Source organism: Xenopus tropicalis, chromosome 5 (assembly GCF_000004195.4).
Source record: "Xenopus tropicalis strain Nigerian chromosome 5, UCB_Xtro_10.0, whole genome shotgun sequence".
NCBI classification, from domain to species: domain Eukaryota; kingdom Metazoa; phylum Chordata; class Amphibia; order Anura; family Pipidae; genus Xenopus; species Xenopus tropicalis.
Genome location: NC_030681.2, coordinates 87,978,069 through 87,986,563, shown reverse-complemented (window position 1 = coordinate 87,986,563; position 8,495 = coordinate 87,978,069).

The following is an 8,495-nucleotide window of genomic DNA, read 5'->3' as shown; positions in this document are numbered from 1 at the left end:
GCTTGCCGAAAATTTCAGCCCTACGCCTCGTGTGGCATTAGCCTTAATTATATCTTAGCTGGAATCAAGTACAATGCACTGTTATATTATTACAGAGAAAAAGAAAATCATTTTTAAAAATTAGAATTATTTGCTTATAATGGAGTCTATGGGAGATGGCCTTTCCATAATTCAGAACTTTCTGGAAAACGGGTTTCTGGATAAGGGATCCCATACCTGTATAATAATTTGATTATGTAGTGCAGTGCTCGTTTTCTTGTATTTCTTTGAAACACCATTAAAGCAACAATTTTGCTGCATCTTCGCCTTTGCCTGTTTTTTCTCACTTCACTCTATTTATAAAGAACTTTGACTTGAGCTTATCAGTGATTCATTTCTAGCTCACACCTGCTGAAATGCCATCATTTACTTTGAGAGGACAGAAGCAAGCTGTAGCTGTGTCACAAAATAAATGCTAAAACAGCATGTATTTGTACTTAGGCATGGACCAAAACCACCTACATTGTGCTTTTAATTGTATGCTGAAAAATGAATCTCTAGCCTTTTTCATTACAATTTAAATCCACATTTAAGGGATTTAAGTCACACAAAATATACATTCAGAATGCATATGCTGCACCAAAACACACCAGTGATTTCTTCCTGCACCATTAAACTAACGCTGATTTATTGTTTTTGTGTAGGCCAGTCCTACTTATGATATTTTGATGCACATGGAATATTTTCATATGGTGATGTAGGGAAATGTTCCCCCCATCGAAAAGTCTAACGAGAGCCTGAAGGAATGGAGACACAATACCTGGGGTTACCCTTTTAGTGATCACAGGGTTACAATGGAAACCTAAATACTGGTCACAGTCCCTAAATGGTGCACTTATAAAGTTCTATACATTGAACAAATACATAAGTGTATGTGACTGCATTATGAAAATACTCTTAGAATTGAGAGTGTTCTGACTTTTTAAGATGTTTTAGTACTTTGCCTTTGCTAGTGCATGAAGCTTGAAAAGAAGCTGTACTTTTATATAACAATTAGCACCATAATGATCTGTAATGAAGTCTTTCACATTTTACATGGAGCTAGGGTGAGCTTTTTTGTAATGCTGCCATTTCTCTGTGAATCAATGCCAACTTGAGACTATGCATGATTACAAAGAACAGGTGCAGCTACAATAGTAGCGCAAGCATACATAAAATATTTACCATAGCAAACAAACACAATTCTGAATCCTTTTCTATCATCTTAGTTAGCATATAAAACATTATTTATACCATAAAATGATTTAAATATTTTTCCTTCAGTCTTGGAATTTACAGTCACAGCAGAGAGGTGCCATTTTCTGGACATTATTATTAAGCACTTTTGTATGACCCCAAGATCTTTTGTATGCCCCAAATAGGGGACCAATGCTACAGTTATAGGTGATTATGAGAGAGGGTGGATGTGAGGGTGCATTAACGTATAGAAAGTGCAAAATATAAAGTAATTGACAGCCCCACCTCTGTACATGAGGCATAAAGGCAGGGAAGGATTGAAAGTTCAGTAAATACATTTATATCAGGTACGGTTGTTTTAAGAAAATAAAAATGTGGGTTTCATGTTAATTTTGTAAAGGACTTTTGTTATACAGCTTTCTATATCTGTGTGACTGTTCCCCTTTAATATTTAAACTCAGGAAGCTGCCCATGTGACTTTTCTATCAGTGCTTTACACAATACTATATCAATGTTAAATGGTGATATAATAACTTAGTAAGCTGGTGACATGGTCATTCTTGTTAAGAAGAATATTAAAAGAACTGCAAATCATATATTCTCAAATTTTGTAAAAAAAAAAAAAACAGAGCAACCCTTGGTCCATTCCCCTATGCCCCTTGAAGATGGTACCAGAAATTGCACTGGGATGGGATGAGATTTGCTTGTTGCTGTTACGGAAGTTTACTGTCTGGCCTTGTGCAAAGATTCTGGTTAGGAACCTGCAAAGGAAAACATACTACACCTTGCTAAGTGAGGTCACATTTAGGTTTTGATATTACATGCAGATTGGATATGGAAGGAAACATGGCTACATAAAAACACTGCACAGAGAGCAAGGCATATACAAGGCCCTCACACAAAAGCAAGCTTTAAACCATTACTTATTTCAGTAAGGTTAATTTTTTTGCTTTTAAATTTTGCTTTATTTTCTGCAGATCCCCATGGAGTTAAGCACTATGATACCAAATAGTCAATAGTGTTGCAGTTGCTCTCTTGTAGATCAGTTCATTAAGGCCACGAAGGCTACTTTGTGCAGATAATTAAAAAAAAAATCTTGAGCACAAAGATGTGACTATATATTAAGCATTCTTACATAATATAAATATTCTAGTAAGTTTCTTAGAGCTCAAAGCAAACAGAACACTCTCAGAATGCAAATTGTTTCTATGGTAATTATGTTGAAAGATGGAAAAGTATAGTTCTTTTTATAACAGTTTACTAGAGAACTTTTATGTATAATATTATTTACCACATGAGGATTTATACTAAATAGATTTATTCAAATATAAACAGTTCTGCACCAGTTCAGGTAGTTTACAATGTGGGTGTACTTCTTGCAAAAGGCCCGTCATTGCATAAAAGCGTGGAGGCTCCCAAACAGTTCCAAAGCAAAGCAGACTGTGTGTGTCGATTCACTCATTGCAGCTATCAAAAATACTTGGCTTAACCATTTAAGAAACAGTAATCCTCATGAGGGGAGTACTGCTGTCACTCTACCTTTAGAACTTATTGGTCTGCAGAACAGAATATGATGTCTGTCACAGATGACAACTGTGCAGACAGTTTCAATAATGGCAATAGTGTGGAATTCGTTTGTCCAAGTCTGTTACAGGTGTAGCACACCCTTGAGTGTTGGCTATAAGTGTCTTTGAGCTGTGTGTGCTATTTGAGTGGTGATGGATTGTGTAGGCCGCAACTGGACCCTGCTGCCCCTTGGGTAAGTGCTTACCAGGTTGTTGTGGATCCGCCTGGAGAGGAACTGACCAGGAGACTGGAGGTTGCTGCTTAACCAAATGAGCTTCTTTATTTATTCCAAACAGTATTCAGTAATTTGATATGCAGATTCAGGTATCTCTCCCCTTAATCCAAACCAGGAGATTCTCTTTCTTCAGATAATCTCCCCTCTATGGGAATATGCTGTGAGCTGAACTATCCACTGAAAGTACCTGAACTGTGGCCAGTAATGCCACAAGGTAATAACCTCTCTGATCTCCTCGGAGGGGCTTTAGACTGCCCAACTAAATACAATATCTATCCTTTCACTCCTAGAGTGACTATAAAATATCTGATTTATCTAACTATCCTGTAAGAAAGACCTCATGGTTAGTGAGTCATCCCCTTTTATATTACAGAACACCACCACCTAGTGGTCATTGCTGAGATACAGGGAAAACTCTCTTTTAACCTGGAAAGAATAATTATATAATATCCGGGGACTGGTCCGATTGCCATCTTGGAGTCAGGAAGGAATTTTTTCCCCTCTGAGGCAAATTAGAGAGGTTTCAGATGGGGTTTTTTGCCTTCCTCTGGATCAACTTGTAGTTAGGCAGGTTAGGTATAGGCATTATGGTTGAACTTGATGGACGTATGTCTTTTTTCAACCCAACTTACTATGTTACTATGTTACTATGTTATAGTACACACACAGTTAGGACCACCCTTAGGTGTCCATATCCCACAAGGCCACCCACTGGTTTGCTTGTCTAAAAGGGGAACCTAGTCTAAAGGGCCCAAATCTTGGGTTCCCTACACAGGTTTGACACAAACATGGAATGACCACCATGTCCAGGCTGAAGGCTGGAGTAGATTTCAGCATCCTACAAGTCAAAAGCAATTTAGAAGCTGCTAGTATTGCTAAAAAAATGCATCTATGTGCCACTTAGTGGTACGTGTGAGAATAGCACCCAAGCAGAAATAATAGGAATTAAAGAATGCTTATAAATGTAAACATTTCCACCACGACAGATGCAGGCTAATAGGGCCCATACTCTGACTTTGGGGAAACAAAACTGTTTTGTTCAAAAAATGCTCATAATGAGATTTATGCCAATCATGTTGGGACACAGGCATGCAATGGTGCTTAGAGCCGGGATGCGAGTGTGTGTGACTATACATAGTTGTCCACACCAGTGGTAAATAAGGTGGTAGGAAGATACAGACCCTTTCACAAGAAGCTTCATAGCTTAGAAAGTAGAAAGATACAGGCCCTAGCAAGAACCTTTCCTCTGTATCTCACAACCTGATAAGATATTCAAGCTATTTTATAAATTTATGGTCTCGAACCAGAGTTGTTTTAGCTCCATGCTTGGGCCAATAAGATGCCAACTTGATTATGACTAATCAACTCAGCAGGCCATATAACGCTGTGTATGGCCAGCTTGACAAAAGGTTTTCAAAAGCCTCAATAGTTATGTTTAAACAAGTGAAACATGGCACAAACTGAGATTGACTCTTTTGATACCCTTTTTATATAAAAAAATAGCTTGACACTAGTGTCATGCTAACAAACAAGACAATAATTAAAAATGTTAATGTAATTTTGCTAATTTTAACTTAAAAAAATCAAGCAATAGAAGCTTTAAGCAAAAATATCTATCAAGTCATTATTTAACTGGAGATAATTCCTCATGAGAAAGAAATCATGTGCTACTGCAAGATTGCAAAATAAGAAAGAGTAATAGCAAAACACCTCATCCTCAGAAGCTGATGTAATGTCTTTGAAAGCCACTCTCAGACGTGACTTTATATTTCCTTTCAGTATTACTGTGTGATTATATGCAAGTAGAAGTGAATCATGCAGGAATTCTATATGGTTGGAAAACATAGGGGAATAAAAGATTTTGTCTCTGGTTATGAACTGGCAACAATATATTTCATATCTTATGGTACCTTTGCACACAATTATAGAAAGGATGTTGACAGGCCAAAGACTTAAGGTGGTCAAACGGGCAGATTTCAGCTGCCGATCCAGGTCACTAAAACAAATAGAATAGTCAATGACAACCTGTCATTCAAGGACAAATTAATCCCCTCATCATTTTCAGTTTCACCCAGTTCAAGGGGAACTTAATCCCCTCAATGTTTTTAGTTTCACCCAGTTTAATGGAAACTTAATCCCCTCTTTGTTTTCAGTTTCACCTACTTTAAAGAGAAACTTAAACACATTATTTTTTTTCCAAGAGTGCCAATGCTTCTCAAATGGCTGCTGGAGCAATTCCTGTTTGGAAAAAATAAAGAGGATTCATGGAAATGAATGTCCATTTAAACTCAAATTTTTAGAGTTTTAACAATGCCTTCAACTCGAAAAATTCTGGATTTTTGAACATTTGAAGCATTATTGTGACATTTTATAAGTACAGCAATGATTGATTTTAATTTGAATTTATACCACATCAAGATTATATGACTTTCCAGACCAGAAAAAATAAATTTTAGTAAATGTGCCCCTAGATTTATAGATGGCTGTTGACTTAAAAAAATGTTTGTGTCACAGTAAGTATTTATGTATTAGCCAATATAACATGGCAAAAAAGCAATCACCAGATCAGAGTATCCTTTTATTTAGGCAAAAACAATAATGCCTAGGGCCTAGGCTGAAGACATTTCACTTTTTATTGGACATTAAAAATGTATTTGTAGGGACATACATATGGGTATTAGAACTAAAATTACATTTTTAATGAATACAAAGGATTTGGCTGAAATTAATCTTGCTGGGATTCGGGCAAATCCCAAACTAATTTTAGTGCCTTGGCACTAGAAATACTCAAATCATTTTATGATAGTCAAGCTATTTTTTTACGACTGCAGCAAAAACAAATTATTTGGACAAATCACTATATCTCAGGTACAATAAGAAATGTAATATTTCAGGAAAATTTGCAGCAGAGAACTGTTTCACCCAGTCAAACTGTTATTGCAGAATGGGAAACTAGGCATGGCGTGCAGTATGTTTGGGTGCTCAAAAAGTACTTGTTAACAGGGAATCCAGGACACCAGGGAATCATTCGTACAAACCATGGGCCTGTTTACTACATTTAGAAAAAGACTCTGCAAGACAGTAATAGTTTAGAAGAAAAAAGACTTCTGGGCATGAAAAGCTATAAAAGTAAATGAAATGTGTTTGTACAATACATTGCTAAGCATTGCTGAATTATCAAGCCAATCTGGACTTTGGCTAGAGGAAAGATGAGCTAGCAACTGTAGCTATGAAAAGAGCATATTCAAAGAGGTAATGTATGTGTAATGTAAGATAAGGCTAACATCCGGTTCCAGGCTTAAAGTAGTAAAAATAATCTATGTGGCAAAAAGCTGGGTCACATGAATTATGGCTGAAATGAATAACTTGTGTGCTATCATATGGCATGTTGTAACAAAAACAAGGAAGAATAAATAGTGCAAACTATTGTGGGATATTTTACAATGGAACCTGTTTCAGCATGATAAAGAAATTGAGCTTGGGTAAAAGTTGATCTGTCAGTAGGGCAGTGATTCTAACACAAACCTAAAGTGTAGTGCCACATGAACAAAAAGGCCCAGCCAAACCCTGATCTCAATCCAACTGAACATATGTGGCTCCATTTGAAAATCGAGGTGCAAAAATGTCACTTGACTGACATGAACAGCCTGGAGTGAATCTGCCTGAAGGAATTGGACAAAATTATACTTGAACAGTGTTCAAAGCTGGTACATCCTAACGAGGGGTGTTTCGTCCAGGGGCTGCCACCCCTTCGCCCCTCCGCACTTAGGTTTATTGCATCAGAGGCGGCGAGGGGGCTACATTGCTAGTGCAGAGAGTGCACTAGAGCTCTCTGCACTAGAAGAGCCAAAATTCCAATTTAAAATCAATATTACGGCTATTAGTTAGTATTAAGTCATGAGGAGTGGCTTTGGTAACTATAGGGGGACTACCCCCCCGGATCGAGTTTTTCAACTCTATCTATTTTTATTTTTGCCACTGTTGGCTCTGACTCCTGTCAAATTGTTATAGGAATCAGAGAAAAGAAAGGAATAAACAATGATTTCAATTGGAGCTACATTTACTTATAATTGTCCCACTGAAAATTTTTAATGTATATTGAAAAATTTGCTTTGAATTACAAATTGTTCATGTGACTAAAGTATGATCTAACTGGTTCACAGGTTATTTACCTATCTACCATAAAATCCAAGCTACATAAAGACAATAATGTATTTTAGTCTAAACGGTAACCATTTACCTTCCGACAGTAAATACATGCAGCATGTACTGAGTGGGTGTATTGCATGTGTGCACATAATAAATGAGGACAAAGTACAACTAAAAAAACCATGATTCCTGTGATTCTGTAAATAATGTTCCTTTTCTATTAAAAAGGTGGTAATGCCAAGTGATTTGGCACACGGGTAACAAAGACCCTGAAAATATCTTACCATAGACATGTAAGGCATTGTTTATGGGTAGAAAAATAAGAAATGTTCAGTTGTGAAAATTGCATTCTTGCATTTTTGCATGAGTAAGCCTTCTCCTTCATTTTTGTAGGATTGTGCAATTCTAATGTTTTACTCACTGCAATTCTTTAATTTTGGTATTTTTAAATGCTTTGTCACCTGCAGGAAGTGTGGATTCCTGGGGGTTACAAAATACCTCATGCGCCATCACCTATAAGGCTCAACCTACAAGATCAGCTGGTCAGCACTACAGTGTGGGTTAGACTGAGTGCTGCCAATTTTTTCCTGTATTTAGTGTACAAATTGTAGCCTAATATTGCTTCTAGCTGCCATATAGCCTTTAGAAAAAGGAACTAATTACAGGTGTAGGATAATTAGCTGGGGCTAATTATCACTAGCTCACTAGTGCTCCTGAGTTATGGGTAAGTGTAACATGGTCTTAAAAAGCCCCAGGTACAAAAGCTATTTTAACTGCCCTGCAACTGCCCCTCTCACCTGTCCCTTCTCTCATAGCCTATAAGTCTGTGTCGGCAGTGAGACCTGAAACAAACTAACTGAGCATGTACACTTGGTCTGGGTGTCTGTGCAGGAGCATTATGGAGGCAGGAGGCATTATGGGAACTTTCTTTACACAGCTCAGCGTTTTTTCTTCCTGTTTGGCTTCTGATCATCTGAATGGGAGAAATATGGGGAGACTTAAGGTGTAAGAGTATTCACCCGCGAGGACCTGTTTTGTGTACCTGCTCGTCGCGGGATGTTGCGCGCGTTCGTCCAAGTGCACGCACATCAGATCGTGCGTGTGCAACGTCCCGCGTCGAGCAGGATGCGCACGCATGCAGCCACGCGAAACAGCTCCTCGTGGGTGAGTACCCTTACAAAAGGGCACTATTGAGACAACTGAAGGTATGCCTGCAGCTTTAGATTAACTCTTTATTAGCCTTTCCTTCTCCTTTAAGGTGTCCATACACACACTAATATTATTGTATGATGCAAGGTTTCGTATGATATTTGGGGAGTGTATGGTGGGT